Consider the following 24,473-nt stretch of genomic DNA (forward strand, 5'->3'; position numbering starts at 1 on the left):
TATATATAGTTATATATTCTGTTATTTATGTATTTGTAGAAGTAATTCTTGCAATTATTGATTGATTTCACTATTTTGCTAATTCATTAATTTCTATTGTTTTAGGGAATTCCTCACTTTTTTTCTTTTTTAAAAATTTATTTATTTGAAAGGCAGAGTCACACAGAGAGAGAGAGAGAGAGAGAGGTCTTTTTTTTTTTTTTTTTTGAAAGGCAGAGTGGACAGTAAGAGAGAGAGAGAGACAGAGAGAAAGGTCTTCCTTTGCCGTTGGTTCACCCTCCAACGGCCGCCATGGCCGGCGCGCTGTGGCCAGCGCACCGCACTGATCCGAAGGCAGGAGCCAGGTGCTTCTCCTGCTTCTCCTGGTCTCCCATGGGGTGCAGGGCCCAAGCACTTGGGCCATCCTCCACTGCACTCCTGGGCCACAGAGAGCTGGCCTGGAAGAGGAGCAACTGGGACAGAATCCGGCACCCTGACCGGGACTAGAACCTGCAGTGCCGGTGCCGCAGGTGGAGGATTAGCCTATTGAGCCGTGACGCCGGCCTGGAAGCCTTTTGACTCCACAAACTCCATTAGTATTTAGACATATGCAAAGTGGAAGTTCTCTCCTCTTTGGAGAGAAGTACATCCTTCTTTGATGGCCACTTTCCACTGGGGTCTCACTCACAGAGATCCTTCATGTAGGACATTTTTTTTTTTTTTTTTTTTTTTGGCCACAGTGTCTTGGCTTTCCATGCCTGAAATGTTGTCATGGGCTTTTCAGCCCGACCAGAATGCCTTAAGAGCTGATTCTGAGGTCAGAGTGCTATTTAAATTGATTATCATTCCATGAGTCTGCTGTGTAGACTGCTTACTATGTTGAAACATTCTCTATATAATAACAACATATAATATCATAACATATCTATTATTATTACCAGACACTTGATATTATTTATATGATCCCTTTAACAATTAACCCTATAGGATCACTTTAACACTTAATATGATCACTTTAACACAGTTTTTTAAATCTTTTTTCTTTTTTCAACTTTATTTAATAAATATAAAATTTCCAATGTACAACTTTTGGATTATAGCTGCTTTTCCCTCCATAACCTCCCTCCCACCCGCAACTATCCCATCTCCCAGTCCCTCTCCCATCCCATTCACATCAAGATTTATTTTCAATTATCTTTATATATGGAAGATCAGTTTAGTATATACTAAGTAAAGATTTCAACAGTTTGCACCCACACAGAAACACAAAGTATAAAGTACTGCTCGAGTAGTAATTTTACCATTATTCGCAGAGTACAACACATCAAGGACAGAGCTCCTACATGAGGAATAGGTGCACAGTGACTCCTGTTGTTGATTTAACAATTGACACTCTTATTTATGATGTTAGTAATCACCCAAGGCTCTTGTCATAAGCTGCCAAGGCTATGGAAGTCTCTTGAGTTCACAAACTCTGACCTTATTAATCCTCCGCCTGCGGTGCCAGAACCCTGGGTTCTAGTCCCAGTCGGGGCGCCGGATTCTGTCCCAGTTGCCCCTCTTCCAGTCCAGCTCTCTGCTGTGGCCTGGGAGTGCAGTGGAGGATGGCCCAAGTCCTTGGGCCCTGCACCCGCATAGGAGACCAGGAGAGGCACCTGGCTCCAGGCTTCGGGTCAGCATGGTGCGCCAGCCACAGTGGCCATTGAGGGGTGAACCAACAGAAAAAAGGAAGACCTTTCTCTCTCTTTCACTGTCCACTCTGCCTGTCAAAAAAAAAAAAAAAAGCCATAATCAAAGTGGAAGTTCTCTCCTCCCTTCAGAGAAAGGTACCTCTTCTTTGATGGCCCGTTCTTCCAGATGGGATCTCACTCACAGAGCTCTTTCATTTAGGTCATTTTTTTTTTTTTTTTGCCAGAGTGTCTTGGCTTTCCATGCTGGTATGGAAGCTCTCGGCTTCTGGGATCCTGAGTTGTGCATGTCCACGCTCTCCAGGTAGGTCTACTGTATCCCTCCAATTTGTATAGAGTTTCCTCTGCTGTTTTCTCCCTAACTCTTCCCTGAGCCTACAATCTTTGCACATTTTAAAAACTATCTTCTTGACTAGAGCAGCAAGCTCCCTCCCTACTCTGCCATCTTAATCCAATCTTCTCAAGCATTCTTTCATGTATTTGTTGGACTTTGCTATTTTTTTTTTTTTGAGTAGTGTCTATTGAGGTCCTTTGCCCATTTCTTAACTGGATTGGTTGTCTTTTTGTTGTTGTCGAGTTTTTAAAGTTGCTGTTGTAGTCTCTATATTAATCTTTTGTCAGAATGGTAGCTTGAAAATATTTTTTTCCTTTCTTTTGGATGTCTCTTCACTCTATTGATTGTTTCCTTTGCTGTGCAGAAGTTTCTGAGTTTGATATAATCCCATTTGTTTAGTTTTTGCTTTTGTAGCCTGTCCATTATCTAGTATTAACTACTATGGAAAGATTAATTTTCTTTTAGACTTAAGTGTTAACTTTTGTGTTTTTAAAATTTTTTCTAATTAATAAAAAGAGAATACATTTCTTGTATTTTATAGGTACAGTTCCAATAAGATAATACTTCCCTCCCTTAATCCCTCCTTTCTTTTTTTTTGTTTAATTTTTGCAAAAAACTTATTTCAGTTCAATCTATAATCACAGGCTTAAAGCTTGAATAATTGTTCTCTTAATGCCATTCCAAAGTTCCCATAAACTTTCTTCATTCCTCCTGATTTTTTCCCTTACAACTACATATTTTCAAATAGCCTTTCATTAGACTCACTAATTCTTTTTTATCTATTCTGTTATTGATGCCTTCTCTATGGTTTTAGTTTCAATTAAAGTAATTTTCAGCTCAATGATTTCTGTATGAATTTTTTCAAATTGCTTCCATCTTTCTGTTAAATCTTTATGTTATAATATTAAACAATCCCTTTGTGATTTCTTGAAGTTCATTCAGGTTCCTTAAGGCAGCTATTTTGAATTCTTCACCCATGCATTTACAAATGTCAGTTGTATCCTATTGGTTTCTGATACCCTATTTTGTTCATTAGGGGAAATCGTGGTTATCTGAATGTTCTTGATGCCTGTTGGCTATGACATAATCTGCACATTGAACACATACGTGTTCTTTCTTTTCAGTTTAGATCTTCCTAACCTGAATTTATTGTGGCTGCTCTTCCAGAGACTCTAAACAGTCTGCTTATTTTCTCTGAGCCTATGGGCACTTCTGCTATTTCAGCACTAGATGGCACCCCAGGTTGAGATATGCGGCAAGTCATAAATCTATAGTTGGTGTTTTGTTCAGAATAAATTAGGAAAGTGTCTTAAAACAGGTAGTTTGTTCCTAGAAGCCTTTTCCTGAGGCTATAGCTGTCCCAGACACCTAGTCTAATGGCTACAATGTCACAATGCCTGACTACCCTCAGACTTCATAGTCCAGCAGGGTCAATGCTTCATGGGGGCAAAACCAAAGCCCACATTTCTATAAGCTATCTGTTGCTAAAGTGGACTTACAGCCTGAAGCCATTGAAGCCAGCCACAGGTAATGCTGGCTGTGATATAAGTCTGATCAGTTGAGCTACAGGAGCCCACTTATCAGTAGATCAGATCCAGAGGCTCTGTCCACAGCCACTGACCTGGGGTGACATGGACTGTTAGCATATGCTTAGTGTTGGGCTTTAAAAGATTGGCCCTAAGTCCCAGGACACAGTCCTGTTGTTCCTTTCTGACTGCCCAATGTTGGTAGAAGCCTGGTACTAAGCTGGATCATATGTGAGTCTCACAGTCAACAGAACTTGCACAGTCTTAGAGATACATGCCAGGCCCAACCAAAGTTGGTAGTGATATATGATAAATCAAGTCCATTCCACGGAGGTACATGTTTCTACCTTATGCCAGGGAAAATTTAGAGATTCTGCATGCCAGCACTGGCCTGGGGGTAGTGGCATTTAGGTTTTATGAGTTGTTGGATCTCACCCTAGTTGTATCTAGCTCTGAGTTACAAGGCAAAGTCCTAAGTTCTTTGTAGTCTTACTCCTAAGAGGCTGGAGTCTTGATCCACTGTCTGCCATAGGTTGGGGAGGAGTGGCGGAGAAGATCCCTCAGCTACCTGGCTGTGAGTGATCTAAAGGCTCAGTCTGCAGGTGCTGGCCTGGGGATGTGGGGCTGTGGGGTATGTCTAGCACTGATTTTTCTTATGGTAATCCTGAGACTGGGCTTAAAATCTTAGATCTTAATTCTCCTCTTCTCCCCCAGTTTGGAGGCATTGTGCCTCTATCCACATTGAGCTGAGAGAGAGATTACATAGTCAACTCTTTCCTTCTTGCTTTCTGCAATGCATTTTTTTCTTTGCATTATATTAAATAGGCACTGTGGTCTCTTACATGACTTCTTTAGCTCTTCTGAAGTGACTTTCTGCCTGAGTAGCTGTTCAAATTTGTGTCTCTGTGCGGGGATGACGGCTGAGGTATCTTAATCAGCTTGAACTGATTACTTCTGGCTTATTAACCTTTTTAGAGATGCTTAGATCTCAAATAGCCAACAATAAGGCAAATCTGATTGAATAAATATTCTTAGTAAAATAAATTAAAATGTGTTTTCACTGACAATGGGAAACATGATGAAGGATCTGAGTAACTTAAGACTTAGAAGATATGATGCTATGTTCACATTCTTTGCTCATGTGTTCAGAAGGGAGTATAAAATGAAATACCATCATAGGATTGATTGCTGGTTGCAAGGTAATTGGCCACCTATTATTCATTCTTAGTTAAAGACAAACATTGAGACATCCAAAATATTTAAGAATCACTTTTCCAAATATTAATCAAGATAGAGGTTCAAAGATGACAGAGTAGTGGCAAATACATGTTTAAAAATCTGCCTGAACATGTAACAATGCCAAGAAGGAGAGCTTATAATGAATGGTTTTCTTGAAAATAAAATACTTCATTTACTGGAACTTGCTAAAGAAGTAACCTGACCAGTGTGCTCGAGACTGCAAGTATTTCTCATGTGATTCTTGCTGTAAAGATTCATTTCCTATTCTGCTCCAGGGAAGATCCTGAAATTGCTGTGCATCCAATGAAAGCGAAAAGGCAGATGGAAACAGACTATTTTGTTATTGTGAAATTCAATTATAGTGTTCTCTTGCCACATTTCTCTATCCAGGGTTTAAGGGAAAATTAAAGAAATAAGTTCATGCATAATATCAAAAATAAAAAATACCAGTGAGGGCAAAAAAATTGGTTCTGAAGATATTCATGAAGCATGTCCTTCAAGCAATGCATAGAGATTCTGCTTGTGAAGCTGCTTCAGTGAAATTGAATAATCACTATTGACCAAAATTTTAAGTCCAAAAGGTGCAGAGGGGACAAGATTTTAATTCAGTTGTTACTAGAGTGGAAGGGTAACATTACCACCAACAATAACCCATTATGACTAGAGGTGTTAAAAAAACTTCCTCTTTTGTTGACTTCAGTTGAATATGAGGGTCTATCTCATATTTGAAACACGAATGATCTTCACAAAGTTCATGGAAATGTGTAGTAAACTGCAAGGATTTCAAAATTTTCTGTTCCAAAATAAGCTTATCATTTAATTCCATTTTTCCATGAACTTTTTATGTATCCTTATATGTGGTATGTCAACCACAGGAGCCATTTGGTAACCAAAAGAGCTGAGCGATTATTCTTTCATTGTAATGACAAAATTAAACATTTGAAAAGTAGTATTTTAAGGAATATGATGAAAATGAAGATTAAATATATTATGAGAAAAAGCTCATATTTGTCTTTGTTTTAAGAAGTTCATTCTGTGATGTTGACTTTCTGCTTTTGTTTTTAAAGTTATCTCAATGTTGAGTTCAAACCTGATATTTTGTCATTGGTCTAATATATGCATTTATTAGATTTATATTAACTCTTGAATAGACACAAAAGAATGCTTATAAAATAAATGTAGGGTAAGTAATAAGAATACAAGGATCAGCCTACCATCCAGTTTAAGAAAAAGAATAAAGCACCATTATCATTAAATTCCTTTTTTGTTTTGCTCTCCCTCATTCTACCTTTTTCACTCAGCTGTAGCCACTCACTTTTCTATACTTTGCACTAATTTTCTTTATAGTCACATGACATATCCATGTTTTCAACTCTGAATAATATACTTTTAGTTTTATGTGTTTTTAATTTTGTAAATTTTAACATTATTTGCCTGAGAGTTATGTTCACTACACAACAGTATTTTATTGAATAGGTATTTCACAGTTTATTCACTTAATTCATTATGAACATTTGTTGGTTCATTTAAAAAATATACTCATACATACAGTGCTTCTATGGATATTCCTGTGTCATGTGCTCAAATGCTAAAACACAAGAGTTTTTATAACATGTGTAAGTGTAAGGAGGGATCAGTGAAGCTTGAAATAGAATGTCAGATTGGAAGTCAAATTTCACTTTTTCTTCATATGTGTATCAATTATCTCAGCCATCTTATCTCCACTCTTCTGAGTGTACTTTTAGTGCTACATCTATAATATAACCAGTGTACATTTATGAATAAGTCTTTCTATTATGTCCTATTGGTTTATTAGTATCGTGAGACAATCATACAATGATGAGTCTTCCAATCCATGAATATAGTGTATCTCTCCATTCATTTAGGTCTCCTATAACATCTCTTGATGAAGTTTTATAAATTTTCCTATCAGAAGTACTACACATTTTGTCTTTCTGGCTCTATGAAGATGTCAAAAGCACTGCTTAGCTTTCAGTTACCTCTTATAGATTGGACAATATATCAGTGGAAAATGCCATGCTAACATTTTTGGATTTTCATTTTCTTCTAGAACCTAGCCCACTAATTTCACACTCCTTTTAGCATTGTGATACTTTTTAAAAGATTTAGTTATTTATTTGAAAGGTAGAGTTACACAGAGAGAGAGAGAGAGAGTCTTCCATCTACTGGTTCATTCCCCAAATGGCCACAATAGCTGGAGCTGTGCCGATCTGAAGCCACGTGCCAAGAGCTTCTTCTGGGTCTCCCACGCAGGAGAGAGAGAGAGAGAGAGAGAAAGAGAGAGAGAGAGAGAGAAAGAGAGTCTTCCATCTACTGGTTCACTCCCCAAATGGCCACAATAGCTGGAGCTGTGCCGATCTGAAGCCACATGCCAAGAGCTTCTTCTGGGTCTTCCACGCGGGTGCAGAGGCCCAAAACTTGAGCCATTTTCCACTGCTTTCCCAGGCCATAAGCAGAGAGCTGCATCAGAAGAGGAGCAGCTGGGACTTGAACCAGTGCCCATATGGGATGCTGGTGCCACAGGTGGATACTTAACCTTACTATGCAATAGCACTGGCCCCAGCATAATGATAATTTTAAGAAAATGATTTTTATAGTTTTCCCATATATTTTAATTTTTTTCAGCAAGAGAGTTGGGCCCAATTACCAGTTTGCTGCATCTGGGAGGAAGTCCCCAGATCTTCCTTGTATTTTCATCCTCCAAATCTTTCTATTTTATCTCTTTTCTCTCTCCACCCTTTCTCTCATGTTTTATTTCTTCAGCACCAAGCTTCATTTTACTCTTTGCTTCTTTCTGTTTACTTCATATTTCTTTCAACTCCTCTGATGGCCTTTCCTTCCCCCTCTCTTTGTGTTTTAACTCAAATTTAGGCCTAGTTCATCACTAAGACAAACAGAAGGCTGGCATCGCGGCTCACTGGGCTAATCCTCCGCCTTGCAGTGCTGGCACACCGGGTTCTAGTCCCGGTTGGGGCACCGGATTCTGTCCCGGTTGCCCCTCTTCCAGGCCAGCCCTCTGCTGTGGCCCGGGAGTGCAGTGGAGGATGGCCCAAGTGCTTGGGCCCTGCATCCGCATGGGAGACCAGGAGAAGCACCTGGCTCCTGCCATCGGATCAGCGTGGTGCGCCGGCCGCAGCGCACCGGTTGCGGCGGCCATTGGAGGGTGAACCAACGGCTAAGGAAGACCTTTCTCTCTGTCTCTCTCTCTCACTGTCCACTCTGCCTGTCAAAAAATAAAAAAAAATTAAAAAAAAAAAAGACAAACGGAAATGAGCTTGGGAGAAGCTAAAAATATGAGCACATGCCTCAAACCAAAACAATGACAATTGCATGGGAATTCAGCCTAGATAAGCATGTTTCCTTATCTGAAATTCATGCGTGACTCAGGTGAAAACTCACGGAAAATCAAGAGGGCATGTGGTAGTGCACAGACACATTGGACTTCTGAGGACAGACTTGGACTTCAGTCTCCATCTCTTGATAGCTGTAAAAACGTGGGAAATTTAAGGATAGTTACTAATCAACGTGAGTTGACCCTTTGCTTTCTTTTTGTGGGTTAAGAGATCTATGTTTTCTCTATCTAAACTGCACAGCAGCCCCAGCACTCTTTATATTACACAGTGATCAAATCAGTTAAATTTTTTTTTTTTTTAAGAAGGAAAGGATATTGTAGATGCATTGCTTGAAGTCACAACCAATAAATGTTATGGGCTATCATATATTTCAGGTCCTTTGAGCTAATTTGAAGTATGAAATGTCCAATTTGCTGGATTGGTTGACAACACAACATTATCTAATTAGTAAACGCCTGTGCTTTGTTGTTTCTTTGGCTGACTCTAGGAAAAAGAGTTATAGCTTCGATTTAGGAGCCTCATAGGAGAGGTCAGTGAAGATTAATAACAGGATTTAGGTGGGGAACACATTTCCGGAATTGAAAATGAATATAGCCCTTGATAGACAGGTGTATCTCAATTTATACAAAAGCTGAATTTATGAAATTTGTGTATGCATTAACTTTTAATAAGTATAAGCACATTGGAATCTCCCCAAAGGGCTTAGTACATAATGAAACCTGGTTGTGAATCCTTTTGTAAAGTGAAGTCTGTTCTTCTTTTCCAAATATCAAATTTTATTAAAAATAAATGTTTTATGGCTTCAAATGTTAACTGTTAAAATATACTAGCAGTATAAACATAGTATTCATTTACCAAGAAGAAAATACCTCTAAAATAGATCAGGATAAAAGTAGCATAATATCACTAACGAATCTGAGCAAATGTATTTTTCTAAGGACTATATTTCAGGTCAAAATCTTACCAGACTGGGTATTTAGCTTCTCTCTCACTCTCTCCTTTCTCTCTCTCCTTAAGATAATGTTTAGCTTCTAAAACTGAGAACTGCTTCTTTCACTTGTACAATGTGTACATGTAGTACAATGGACAGTTAGCTACGTAAGAAACACTGCTCTCATTATAGTCTTACATAACAGTTTTTTTTTAATAGTCAATTGCTTCTTTCTTCAACTTTTCCCTAATATCACTGGGGAATTTGTGTAATCCTGACTAAGTAGAATACACGGACTTAAAGTATCCTTTGCTTATTTTTGAAAGTTTAGTTCCAAATCCTAACTTGGTTTCCAGTATCTTCTCTAGATGCTGTGTGCCAGTCCAGAAAACTAGCACCTTTTGTTCAGAGTCAAATGTAATGAGATGTGCTCAAATAAATTTCCACTCCTCTTTGCACTTCTTTGCACTCCTTCTGAGCTTCAACAGGAACATGAGATTATAAAATAATGGCAATAAGACACGAGGAATGAGTGGGGTGAAAGAATGAGATATATATCTTATTAAGAAAGGAGTACTGATGCTTCAGACTGGTTGAATGGTAAATGCTCTTCAAGTGGCCTTTGGAAATTTGGAATTATCTAGGAAAGAAACTATAATTCTGGAGTCCCTCTGTGGTAAAGTTAACAGATAAAGTTTTAGTCCTTCTAGGTGTTAAAAAAATAGAGAGATATTCATGTTTAATGGCAACTCTGTTTTAGGAGATCACTTCTCAAGTCGTCTTTCTCCTGGCAGGTGACATTTATCTTAGAGGAGTTTTATCTCCACAACACCGTCTTGTGTTGTCAGTCTGTTAAAGGTAGGAGCTTCCAATAGAAAGGTCCATTAAGAGAAAAATACAACAATGGTCTTGTAGCAAGAATAATGTTCATTTATGTATTTTCTCCTGAATACCTGGAATGCTAAATAAATGGGACAGGTTAGAAAAAGTGTGTTAATGTTTTCGGCATAAACTGAACTTGATGATAGGTGACAGTTTCCAATATAGCACCTGCAAGGCCAGTCCAGACAGATTTATCATATTTGGGGGCATTCTTTAGTATCATGGAAAGTTTATAGGCATTGTAAACCTACTTTTGGTGGGGCTGAATTGCATCCCATTTCTTTGAAGACAGGGAAGGAGTTTCAACTCTCACTGATCAGGGCACATCTCCTGCCTTACAGCAAGTGAATCTGACCTCTGAGATACACACTGTCCCAGAAATAAGGTGTGTAAGCCTGTTGAGTGGTGTCTTGGAGTCTTTCCAGACTAACAAGCAGACTGAGAGCAGGTAAGGGCCTGCTGTGTGCTGTAAAGCTCCAGGCTGTCCCACAAATGAGGAGTTCTTCCACCTGAAGTGCAGATAACGTTCCTCTTGAGAGAACTGTAGGGAAATTCAAGTCAGAACCACAGAAATTCTCTATGTGCACATTATCTCAGTTACTAATTCTGTGTCACAAACCACCCCAAAACTATGTGGATTAAAACAATAGTGCTTTGCTCTCACTCATTTGTGGAAGCTAAAAAATTTGATCTCAGAGCCATTGTCATAGTGCAGCTGGTTAAGCTGCTTCCTGCAACACTGACATCCCGTACGAGTGTGCCAGTTCCATTCTCAGCTACCCACTTCCCACCCAGCTCCCTGCTAATGCGCATGGGAAAGCAGTAGAGGCTGGCCGAAGTCTTTGGGCCCCTGTACCCACGTGAGAGAGCCCGATGGAGTTCCGGGTGCCTAGCTTCAGCCTGGCCCAGCCCTGGCTGCTGTGGCCATTTCAGGGAGCGAACCAGCAAATAGAAGATCTCTCTCTCTCTCTCTCTCTCTCTCTGCAACTCTGCCTTTCAAATAAAAAAAAAGTTGATCTCATAGAAGAAGTGAAGAGTAGAATTGTAGTTGCCAGAGGCTGGGAAGGGTAGGAGAGTACAACGGATAGGGAAAAGTTGGTAAACAGGCAAACAACTGCAGTGAGATAGGAGGAATCAGTTCCCGTTTCCCTATATCACAGCAGGGTAACCACAGTCAACAATAACAATTTGCTATATACTTCAGAATACCTAGCAGGGAAGATTTGGAATCCAACATGAAGAAATAGTAAGTGTTTGAGACGACAGATATGCTACCTACTCTAATTTGATCATCACTCATCACATGTGTGTCAATTAAAAACATAAATTGGAAAAACTCAAAGATGCTTTATTGCTTCTTTTGGTGCTGACAGTTGGCTGGTCTCAGTGGGGCTGTTCTGCTCCATGATGTGGTGCAGCTGGGAGACCAAGTAAGCTTGGGAGATTCACGATGTCCTCTTATCCTGCAGGGTCTCTCTGAGTCTTCTTATTCTCCAGTCCAGCCTGAGTTTCTTTATGGCATGAACCTGGTTCTCAAGAGGGAGTTTTCTGGAAGCACAAAATTGGAAGCTGCATGGACTCGTCTAGACTAACTTTATAAGCCACACATCACTTTTGCCATGTTCTGTTGGAAGGCAACTCGCAGGGCCAGCCTAGATTCAAGGGGAGAGGAAACATGGAAGGGACAGCAAAGTTGCTTTGCCACGGCCATGTGGATCTTTAGAAACGATCCTTACACGTATGGCATGGTTTATTCTCTGTGAGGTAGGGCTAATTGTTAGTCCCATTTGAAAGATGATAGAACCGAGGCTTTGAGATGGTGAGTGACATTGACATGCCTCAAGACCATAGCACTCAGGGTAAGGGGTGAGACCAAGGCCATGATACTTGATCCCAAGGACTTTTACCCTCTTGTTTTATTTTCTGAGAAGCCATTTCAATGGTTGGCAAAATCAGTGAGGCTTGTAAATTTGGTGAGGGCTTCCTTTTGAGTGGCAGCTGGAGCTCTTCTGGACTTCCTTCTTAAGGTATGCAAATTTCTGATAGTCCCTCTACTGTGGTTTCAGATTTAGATTTGCTTCCTGGGGTTGAGGTCCAGGCTTTGAAAGTACTTCCCAATATCCATTCCTATTCAAATAGCGCCATTCTCTTCCCTCTCCTACTGCAGCTAATCCTGAACCGGACAGTCACCAAGAATCTGATGTTTCTGCCTACTCAACATTCATTTTTCCTTCTGATATCCGAACTCAAAATTTCCTAAGGAAAGCTGTTTCTTCCATCCTTTCATTTTGTATGATTCAAGTGATGGATGAATCACTTGAATCACATTTTGTGTGATTCAAGTGATGGAGATCTTGAGATAATACAAGGATGAGGCAAACTCCAGGTAAATACAGAGAAGTGTTTTGTCCTATCAAGAAATATAGTAACAAGAAAATAACAGTAAGGACTACTGCATTGTATTCGTCAGCCTGTTAAAATAATGGATTATTTGTTTTGTTTCTGAATGCATGGTTTCTAGTTCATTGTGCTGTACTTACTAATTATAGAATCAACTGTCTTCCACCCCAACCCAGTGAGCAGTCATTCCTGAGGAAATGACAAATAGGCGGTTTCCCAGTGCCAATTCTGATATTTCCTAGGACTTCCCCGGGGCACAGACTGGGGAAGTGTTTTGGAGCTTGCTGCTTGGGGAGGGATTGGGAATGTCAGCTCTGGGGCAGGGAGCAGCTGGCAGTGCATGGAAGCCGTGTCCAGTGTCAGATACGTGATGGTGATCTCCCCTATCTTGTGAAAGAGAAGAGAGAGGAATTTTAATTTTTCCTTTCTTGATAGTCTTGTATGTTATCAATTTTAGAGGCTTTCTTGTTGACAATTTCAATTGATTCTTTTTGCTTTTACTTAAGTCTTATGTTTCAGAAAGACCCTGTGTATAACAACTGGCTGTCAAAAGTGGAGGGGACTAAGAGACCAAAGAAAGAGGTGGGAAAATCTAGGATTACCCAGAGTGTAATTTCCTGGGGACTTACGGAGAGAAGCATGGTCTTGAGTAGCCACAAGACAATGGATCCTCCTGCCATGAGGCAGGAGAAAGAGGATTTTATAGACAAAGTTGACTTGAGGCTACCCTGAATGCACCTGCACTTTTGGAAGAGATAGTAGCCTTCTGGGCATCAGATGAGTGGCAAGATATTTTAATGACTTTGTTTATGGCACAGGGTTTGGGCTGACCTCCATGGCCACCTAGAGGGCAACATGGCTACAATCCTGTTATGTTGGACCCTGATGTCAGGTATGTTTGGGGACAAAGTCCACCTGAGTCTTTTGACATCCCATATCAAGAGGTAAATTACACCCAACAGAAAAATATTTTCTGCCACTTCATTTGCATGGCTTATATTGGGCAAAGGATGAATCCCAAGTAATCCATGAAGGCCTGGGATACATACTTTACAATTCTGTTTCCCATCCTCTGTGATCTTTTGAGAAGACAAAGCATGTGTTGCTAACTGACACATCACCCTAAATTGGGGAAATGTGCTAATGGCATTTTTTCAGAATAACATTGTGGTAAGTAGCATAAATGTTCCCTCTCCAAGGATGTCCACAGCCCAATCCCTGAAAACTGTGTCTATGCTATCTTGCGTAGCAAAGGGGAAATAAATTTGCAAGTGAAATTAAGATGGCTGAACAGGTGACCTTAACCTAGGGAGACTGTCCTAGATATTGTGGTGGGAGTATTTAATCACAGTGGCCCTTAAACATGGAAGAGGAGCAGAAGGGGAGGTGAGAGTGATGTGAGGTGAGAAGGACTTGACTGTTGCTGCTGGGTTTGAAGATGGAGGGAGAGGGCTGTGAGTCAAGGAGCTGGAGAAGGGAAGGGGATGGATGGATTCACTCATCAGCCTCTGGAAGTGAACACCATTTTGCCAACCCAGTGAGACTGAATCTACAGAACTGTCAGACATCCAACCTACCTAGTTGTAAGGTAATAAACTTGTGTTGTTTGTAGCCATAGTTTGTGTTCATAGTAACTACAGAAATGGGAAACTACTATAGATTTCCTTGCAATGAGAGAAAGCTCTATTAAATGCAAGATGTATTATAGAATCACAGTTGAATGGGATCTTCAGAGGGCTTCATCCCAATCTTAATTCCCCATACACAGATCTCTCTGCCATGTATTTGATAAGCAGTCTTCTAGGCTGTGGGTAGAGGTCAACAATGGGAACTGCCCTGTCCAGAGATTGTTCCATAGCTGGATGGTTTGAACTATCAGAATTCTTCGACCAGGAGGTATATGTGAATCTCCTCTTTAAGCACTATTTCTCTAGTTCTGGATTTATTTTTCATAGTTGCACACAAATAAATTTCCCAATAACTAGTTTGCAAAGGCCAGCCCTTTAGGTAATTTGTAGATTAAATCATGTTCCTTGAGTATGAATTTCTTTATGTGGATTCCACAGCATATATCCCCTGGTGACTAATGTTGTAGATGTAGTTTGGTTGTAGGGAGCCTGCAGAAGCTTAATGGTCCCTGTGTTGTGGATCCCACCTGGGCATTGTGTTCACTTTGTCAGGAGCATCTCTACCAAATGCCCCATGCTGTTTACATGGCTCTCTCTCCTTCCATACCACAAATTGCCCTTTCAAGTCTCCAAGGTTCTGAGGGCTCTGCTTTGTATCTAATAGATGCCCGATATCAATGTTCATTGTTGAAACCTGCTATGGTTTTCATATCCTTCATCTGGCTTGTCTGATCCTTGAGTAATACATGCCTGAGGGTTGAGTAGGAGAAGGGATAAACCCGATTCTTTCATGTAGAGGGAAGAGCATGAGTCGTGCAGTCAGAGAACTGAGTTCAGGTTCTGACTTGACTTACTGGCTCTAGACTGTGGGCAAGTTTCTTAGCCTCTCAACCTCAGTTTTCTCATCTGGAAAATGGTGGAGAATGTCTTACATACAAGGTTGTGGTGAGGATTACATGACGTTGCCTATGTAATACTAGGCCAAATATTGTCCTTGATACAATTTAGTATCTTTCCTCTCCTTCTCCCACCCCCTGCCACTTTATTCTTTTTTATCTCATCCATCTAGAGAACAATAAAAATTTGAGCCGTGGGCTCAACTTCAGAGAACTAGGGATGGAACAAGAGTTTGAGGGGGGTGGGTGTTAGGGTTCACACTGAACCTTCCAGTCGGGGTGGGAGTGGATTGAATGACACAGATGACTGGGAAAGTTTTGTTCTCTGACTTTGAAAGTGTTGTTCATGGGGCTGGCATTGTGGCGTACTGGATTAAGCTGCTGCCTGCAATGCTGGAATCCCATATTGGCACTGACTTGAGTCCTAGCCCCACTTTCCTTTCAGCTCCCTGCTGATGCACCCAGGAAAGCAGCAGAGAATGGCCCAAGTGCTTGGGCCTCTGTACCATGTGGGAGACCTGTAAGAAGCTCCTGGCTCCTGGCTTCAGCCTGACTCAATCCCAGCCTTTCCAGCCATTTGGGAAGTGAACCAGTGGATGGAAGACCTTTCTCTCTGTCTCTTGCTCTCTCTGTAACTCTGCCTTAAAAAGAAAAAGAAAAAGAAAAAGAAAGTGCTGCTCATTTTCAAACTTTTAAAGGATGAATACAAAGCTACTGGCATTCCATGTAGGAAAAAATATTTTGTTTATAATTCATTGATTTTGAGATCTAGCTTAAAAGATGGGACCTAACTTGACTGCTGTGAGGAGACAAACATGAATGAAAAAAAAAAAGGGCAATGTTTAAAATGCCCAGGGCCTGAGCAAGATCTTCACTGAGTATTTGCAAAACCACAAGAGTCACTTTTGGGGTCAATGTTGTGGTTAAGCAGCTGCCTGTGAAGGTGGCATCCCATATGAGTGCCAGTTCAAATCTCAGCTACTCCACCTCTCATCCAGCTCCCTGCTAATGTGCCTGGAAAAACAGTGGAAGGAGACCCAAATGGAGTTCCTGGCTCCTGACTTTGGCCTGGCCCAGTCCTGGCTGTCGTGGCCATTTGGGGAATGAACCAGCAGATGGAAGATCCCTCTCTTTCTCTCTCTCTGTCTCTCCCTCCCTTCCTGTAACTCGGCTTTTCAAATAAATAAAACAAATCTTCAAGTAGATGAAACAATTAAATAAACATTAAAAAAAAGGAGTTCATTTTCAACTTTTCCTTAGGCCTGGTTTGGGTAGTTAAGACCAGACCATGATGGTACCATATCACAAGGATAATGGAAAACCAGACTAGGGAACACTGAAAATGTCCAGGAAAAGTGGATTCAGGGGACACTCTAGACTCTGCAGATCTGTTCAAAGTTTAGTTTCTATCTAAGCTCTCCCGGAAGTCATGCTTTTTTATATAGCTTGGCAAGCAATTTTTTTTGCATGAAATCATAATCTGGGACATTATTTTGGAAGGCAGGCCAATAGCTATTCTGCAGTCTCCTTGGCCTCCCCTAGTTTTATTTTTAACCTTCTGATTATTTCTAAACCACTTAATCATAAAATCTCATTTTCTTTTATTAAGAAGGATTTATTCACAAGGCTAACTCTAACTTACATGGTGTCCTTTAATACATGTTACTGAATGCTGAGATGACCCTGCAAAATTAACAAATACTTTCTGGTACATGGTACCCCCACATGTGGAAAATGGAGAAGCTCATACCTGGGTCCATAATTTGATGCGTCCATTCCATTTTATAAATGCCAATTCTTCTGAAAATAACAGTGACACTAAGATCAATAGATCCAACAACATTAACCTCTTCTAGGTGAAAAGTGAAGTTAAATGTCAAAGATAGAGCAGTGAAGAAGTCCAAAAAAGTCCTTGTCCTTTTGCAATTAGGTTCTGGTGCAGGAGACCATCGCCTCCAATGCTGCTAGTAAGTATACACTCTCGGTTTCTATTCACGGATGGGCTAGCTCTGGTTTTGTCCTAGTTCTGATAATGCTTCTGTCTTCTTTTGAAGATCTTGTCCTAGATAATTCTTGAAAGCTCATTCATTCTGTTTTTAAGATTTATTTATTATTTGAAAGGCATAGTTACAGAGAGGCAGAGAGAGAGAGAGAGAGAGAGAGAGAGAGAGAAGGGTCTTCCATCTGCTGGTTCACTCCCCAGCTGACCACAATGGCTAGAGCTGGGCTGATCTGAAGCTAGGATCCAGGAGCCTCTTCAGGGTTTCTCACATGGGTGCAGGGGCCCAAGGACTTGGGCCATCTTCCACTGCTTTCCCAGGCCATAGCAGAGAGCTGGATTAGAAGGGGAGCAGCCAGGTTTCAAACCGGCACCCATATGGCTCTATCCACTACGCCACAGCGCTGGCCCTGAAAGCTCATTCATTTCTTCAGTTTATTTACTTGGTTTGATTGAGGGACGCACTATTAGGCAAGGCACTGTCTTAGGCCTGGGGATAGAAAGATAAACAGGATAGCTCCCTCCCCTGGGGTGGCAGGGAAGCAGCCATGTGGTAACTGCAGGGGCAGGGACAACAGGTATACCTCTCTTGGCATGTGGGGTCCAGGGAAGGCATCCTAGAAGAGAGGGGAAGATATGTAAACCAAGCCAGACTCAGGTATCAGGAGGAGAGGCGTAGGCCAGGGAGTGGGGAGGAGCCTTCCAGGCAGACAGGACAGCAGGAGTGGAGGAGGCAGGAGCAGTGTGAAGCAGTCCACGCAGCTGTGGGGTCCTGGCTGTGTCTCCATCACTCCCCACTTTGGACTGGGATTTGCTCCTCCCTGGCACTAGCTGTGCACCTGAGCCCAGGTCCTCTTGCCTGTGCCATCTTGCTGGTGTCCTGAGCTGCTTTGGGACCCCCCCCCCAACATTGTGGGATCCCACCCATTTTATGATGGCAGTAGTGGCCTTGTGCCAGTCTGAGGGAATCTGTCAACTGCTGTGGTCTCCGGCAGGACTGTACTTCCTCCCTGTACTTATGGGGAGACTTTCTGCCTCCTGGGATGTTCTTTCCCCTTCTGGCTATTTATTAGGCCATCTGGGGGTTGAGTCAGAGGAGCCTGACCCTGCTGGCTCCCCAGAGGAATGTTTTCCTTGGCTCTTTGTGATGGGAAGAACACAGCTTGTGGGTGGAGGATGTCCACTGTTCCCTTATCCTGGCTCCTGTGCGGGCTAAGCAGCCCCTGAGAGGGATAAGGTCAGGGACAGGAGATGAGGACATGGACAGGTGGACAGTGACAGGCAACGTCTCTACCTTTAGGAGCAAGCAAGTGTCATTGTCAGAGGCTCGGGAAGAAGACTGGCTTTGAAAGACTAGGATTAAGACGGACAGGATCTCTTACCCCTGTGTGTGCTGCTCATAAACAAACAACGAAATGACCCCGGGAACACAACCTCCTGGGAATAGAGCAGAGACACAGAGAGGATAGAAATCTGAGGACAACTCTTTAGCACTCTTTGGTTTTTGTTTTTCTCAAAAAAGCCTTAGCAAGAGAACCTGCAGGGAAAGCTCTGTAGAGATCACTCCCTAAAGGCTGCATGGCAGGAAAAAGAGACTGGGGCCTCCTGAGCAAGGCAGACTTCTGGGCAGGCCTGGGTGAGTGACGGCAGGTGGCTTCACTTCCCTCATGAGCTCATTTATTTATTCATCCATCCACATGAATTTGTGCGTTGAGTGGAAGTTTGTTGATTTGCTTGTGTGTCAGGTACTATGCTAGGTTTTGGAAATGTATCTGTGACAGAAGAGTAAGTTTCCTGATCTCATAGGACTGATGGATCAAATGATGTGTCTCTGTGTGCATGTTTGTGTCTGTGCAGGCTTACAGGAGATCTTTTTTGTTTTTAAGAATTATTTTATTTATTTGAAAGACAGAGTTATAGAGAGAGGTAGAGCCAGAGCCAGAGAGCGGACTTCCATTCTGCTGGTTCACTCCCCAAAGGATCGCAACAGCCAGAGCTGAGATATCCGAAGCCAAGAACCAGGAGCTTCTTCTGGGTCTCCCACATGGGTGCAGGGGCCCAAGGCCTTGGGCCATCTTCTACTGCTTTCCCAGGCCATAGCAGAGAGCTGGATCAGAAGAGGAGCAGCTGGAACTTGAATGTGTCCATGTAGGATGCCGGCACTCACTGCAGGCTGGGGCTTTAACCCGCTGTGCCACAGTGCCAGCCCCAGAGGAGACCTGTCATTTGCTGGTTCACTTACTCTCCAACAGGCGGGGCCGGGTCAGATCAAAGCCAGGGGCCCATAACTCAGTCTGGATCTGCCATATCGGCAGCAGGGATACAAATACTTGACATCACCTGCACGCATCCTTAGCAGCATCTTAATTTGCTACACCAAATGCCTGCTCCAGAAGCAGAAATTTTAAAAAATGATAATATAAATGCTGTATAAGGTTCATTGGGTGCATACAGCTTGGACAACTAACCTTAGGGGTCAGGGAAAAGCCACTGGAGCAAATGATTTGTAAGTTGAGATCAGATGGCAAAGCAGGGTGTGGGGAGGAGCGGGCAGGGAGAAGATTCCCAATGTCAGCTGCAGCATGTGCAATGGGCTGGAAATGAAGGGATATGATTTTCCAAGGAGAAATCATCCAAGACAGAATAGTTCATAATAAGGAAAGTGATGTTCAGGTATTGTTCACATCCGAAGGTAGAACGGGCAAAGCCTTAGGCTGTTGTAGGAAGCATGATGACACTCACTTCTAAGCCCCTCAGGGCACCACTGAGGTTAATCCCAGATAGGGTGGGCAGCTCCATGTGTGCACACGGTCCCTGTGGGCTGATGGCCTGCCTTCTCAAGCTCTCAGACTTGTGTCTGTCCTCATTCTGCCGCAGGTCCTTTTTCAACTGCAGCAGAAGCTTGCTGGGCCCAAAGCAAGAGAGTTTATGTCCCTGGGGCAAAAACTCAGCCAATGCGAATGGAAAAGGTGGATGGATGCTCTACTCTCTTTCAGGTGGCTAATTCTGAAATTCATTCTACACTCTTCTTGGCAATCCCAGTAGATCTGAGCCAAGTTGCTTCAGCAGTGACCATAATGATAAGCCTGTGCTTTGGATTCCTTGTTTTATGACTTTCCCCAGCCTCTCACTCCTGCTTCCTGGATTCACATTCCATATAAACAACCTGTACCGACATCCTCCTCTTGTCTTTAGAGAAGACGATATTCAGACAGTAGCCAAATAAAGTCAGGTGGAACTTTCGTAACTTTTTAACTGGATCCTTCTTTCTTTCTTTTTCTTTTTAGAGATTTATTTATTTATTTGAAGGTCAGAATTACACACAGAGAGGAGAGGCAGAGAGAGAGAGAGAGAGAGAGAGAGAGAGAGAGAGAGAGAGAAAGGTCTTCCTTTTCTGTTGGTTCACCCCCCAGTGGCTGCTGTGGCTGGCGTACCGCGCTGATCTGAAGCCAGGAGCCAGGTGTCTCTCCTGGTCTCCCATGCTTTCCCAGGCCATAGCAGAGAGATGGATCAGAAGGGGAGTAGCCAGCTCTCAAACCGGCGCTCATATGAAATGCCGGCACTGCAGGCTGCGGCTTTACCTGGTATGCCACAGCTCCGGCCCCTGATGCCATCTTCCTTAAAGGATGCTCTTCTGATTATTCCCATTGCTGCAAGTGGAGAAGCTAAGGCTCAGGCAACTCAAGGTAAGCTCAGGATTAAAGCTCAAGATTTCTGATTTCGAATTAAATACCTTCTGGAATTCTCTATTTTGGGGCATGTAGCCTTTATCTCAAGGGAATAACTAATTTTGTATAGCCATCCCCTGGGTATTAGTCTCTATCTTTTGTCAGAAGTCATTCCTTCCAGGGAATAAGCCAGTTAAATATGAAGCATTTGGGGCCAGCGCTATGGCGCAGCAGGTTAACGCCCTGGCCTGAAGCGCCGGCATCCCATATGGGCGCTGATTCTAGTCCCGGCTGCTCCTCTTCCCATCCAGCTCTCTGCTATGGCCTGGGAAAACAGTAGAAGATGGCCCAAGTCCTTGGGTCCCTGAACCCGTTTGGGAGACCAGGGAGAAACTCCTGGCTCCTGGCTCCTGGCGCAGCTGCGGCCGTTGCAGCCAATTGGAGAGTGAACAAGCGGATGGAAGACCTCTCTCTTTCTCTGCCTCTCCTCTCTGTGTGTAACTCTGACTTTCAAATAAATAAATTAATCTTTTAAAAAATGTGAAACATTTGAAAATGAGGTGTGGTCCTCATTCATGGTGTTTTAGAGTTACCTATGCACACACACACACACACACACACTCCATCCCAGGATGTGAATAAGCAAATCCAGAAATCATCTCATGTAAGAAGAGATGCTGGCTTCCATCAAAAAGTTCACATTCTGAGAAACTAAGTCATCAACTACTATCACGGACTATGACTCAACAGTAGGGCGACACATCTAATGTCCTTTGCTCAGTTTAGAGGAATGTTGTAAGCTTCGGGTGTTTGTGTTTTGTTGGAAACTGCAGTAGTTTTCATGGTGTCAAAAGTACACTAAACTCATACCTTAGTGCAACTCGACTAGGTCTGAGTGGCCCAGCTTCTCGCAAATTCTCATCAGCAGCACAGCAATGAGATATTTGGAGTCCGCTTTCTCTTTCTTCAGCTCTGACTTAAAAGACTGGCCTACCAAAAGAAAATAAAACTCACTGGCTTGACTAGAATATCAGAGAGAAGAATATAACAGCATTTCTGGCTCTCAGGGCCATCTCAGTTTGTCATTTTATGAAATTAGAGGCAGATGGGTGATGCCTGCATGTTGTGGGAAATTCTGTCCTACATTCCAGCCAATGCTGGGAGTTTTGGAAAAGGACAGAGAGGAGACAGAGAAAGCAATTTGGATGAGGCAGAATATATGCTAATTCAGTGACAAAAATAGCAGCAAATCTGCAAACATTAATTCTAGGCAAGTCTCGTTCTTGGCTTGTTTGGCTTGTTTTCTAGCTTTCACAGCATTAAGTGAATTTAAACTGGTAACTGATGGAAAAGAATTCAGAAGGCATTCTGTTTGTTTCTTCCTATATAATCTAAACTTACTGTAAGTGCTAGGGAAGCAGAAGGGACCACCAGTGAGTCCATGGGCTCATTGTGTTTGGGGCATATCATAACTTGTTTTGAGATGATCAAAGTCACTCGGTAGACTTGGGTGGTAGATGGTGTTGGTGTAATGTGGGAAAGGGGCTATTGTTTGGAAAGAACTGGGGCTTGGAGAATGGAGATCACACTCCAAGAATTCCACAATTTAGTGCCTATCTCTACAAATAATCCTATCCCTTCTCAGAGGTATCTCAGGCTTCATGATCAAGTGTTCTGGGGTTGAGGTTAAAGGGATCAGATGGATCACTATGCCAGAGAGGAAAAAAGACACAGACAGTGGGATATTGGAAGCTGACTGGCAAGGTACTAAGGAGGTTTAAACAGCGTGGGTTCAGATGAAAGCACATAAAAAGGATTGAAGTTGCTGAGGCAGGGATTGGGTTGCCCCTGGCATGGTCTCTTCCAGGGACAAGATAGATTTGCAGCTAGAGAATCAATTTCCGTGGGAGCAAAGTAGAAAACAGCTGTGTGTTCTTAGCCAAATTTCTTTTTAAAGCTTATTTATTTATTACTTACTTTTATTTATTTGAAAGTTACAGCAATGGAAGGATAGAATGAGAGAGAGAAAGAGAGTGAGATGCTGAGAGAGAGAGAGAGAGAGATCGACCTTCTTAAATGTTTGCAGCAGTCTGAGCTGGGCCATGGTGAAACAAAGAGCCAGGAATTCCAAACAGGTCTCCCACATGGGTGACATTTGGCCATCATCTGCTGCCTCCCAGGGTGTGCATTAGCAGGAAGCTGGATCAGAAGTGGAGGTGAGATTTGATCCCAGACACTGATATGGGATGTAGGCAAATAAGCAGTGGTTTCACATGTTTTGTCACAATGCCTACCCCAGTCCAATTTCTTTTCCTCTTCTAGACTCTGTTCCTCATTTATGAAATAAGGATACAAATTTCCCCTGCATTTCATAATGGGAATCGATAACCAAATGGGATCATACAATTGAAAGTGCTTTGTATACTACAAGAAAAGCTACCCATGAAGTTTGATGTTCTTTCATAAAACTAACAGACATGGCTTTGGTACACACACCTCATTGGCTGGGGGGGACTCTCCCCACAGTAGATTCTAATGTGTGTTTATTGGATACTTTGTGGGGTCATACATAAACTGTCTGCTAATAGGTATACTTTCTAATTTCTGCTTATTTATTTTACCTTTTGTTCATAAATATCCAATTTTAAATTGAAAACATTTAAAGAATATGGATTTCTTTTGGAATTGGATAAGAACTGTTGGCTCTTCTCTTAGGAAAATATCTGGACAGGGTGATTCTTATGTCATTGTCATAGCCACAGTTCTGATGCTAACATTGGGCAAAACTGGACAAGAAGCCTCCACTGTGGGAACCTGTCTAGCAGCATTTCTGTCTGGGTGCCCTGAACATGGTGTCTAGTGAGCAGGCTAAAAGGTGAACCATCTATGGAGGAATTTGGTTGGATCCAGAACATTGTCCCTAGGGGAGGACAAATGAATTCCCAGTAATTGTGAACTCCTTGCTCCTGATCTAGGCTACTTGGGGAAGGCCTGAGTAGCAAGTGGGGAGGCACCATAATAAATCATGCAGCCTTGGTTGATGGGAGGGTCTTTAAGAAGGGCTACTTACCTGGGGTGGGAGACTACTGAATAGAAATAACAGAATGTGTCATTCGTTCCCAAAATCTTCTTTGAAATAGTTCCCTGCTCCCTTTACTGAAGGATTCACGGCAGGCAGCAGTAAAGGACAGGGTGGAGTTTTGATCTTAATTCAAGTGCAGATGCAATCCTAATGATACCAAAGGAGCCACATAAGTACCCGTGTCATGCCCACCCTCTCCAGCTTCTATTCTTCCCTGAATAATGGGCTTTCTAGAAATCAGTCACTGAAATAAAAAATATTCAAAATACAGCATAGCTCCTGACTTTAAAAAATTAATGTGTTCTTGGGGCCAGCGCTGTGGTGCAGCAGGTTAAAGCCCTGGCCTAAAGCGCCGGCATCCCATATGGGTACCAGTTCTGGTCCCGGCTGCTACTCTTCCAATCCAGCTCTCTGCTGTGGCCTGGGAATGCAGTAGAAGATGGCCCAAGTCCTTGGGCCCCTGTACCCACGTGGAAGACCTGGAAGAAGCTCCTGGCTCCTGGCTTTGGATCTGCTCAGCTCTTGCCGTTGTGGCTATCTGGGGAGTGAACCAGCAGATGGAAGACCTCTCTCTCTGTCTCTACCTCTCTCTGTAACTCTTTCAAATAAATAAAAAAAATTTTAAAAAAAATTATTGTGTTCTGAGACAATTGTTAGCAATTACTATGTAGATGCAAAGATATTGATGAGACTCCACTCAAAATATCAGTTTATAGGTTTGTTAGTTTACCTCAAATGCTTCCACCATTAGAATTCTAACTGAAATAAAATATAAAACACTGAATATAAAATTTTATAAACTTTCTTTGAGTGTAGCTTGCCAGTATTCATTAACACCTTATTAAGA

The sequence above is a fragment of the Oryctolagus cuniculus genome, chromosome 8, assembly GCF_964237555.1.
Source record: "Oryctolagus cuniculus chromosome 8, mOryCun1.1, whole genome shotgun sequence".
In the NCBI taxonomy this organism is placed as follows: Eukaryota; Metazoa; Chordata; class Mammalia; order Lagomorpha; family Leporidae; genus Oryctolagus; species Oryctolagus cuniculus.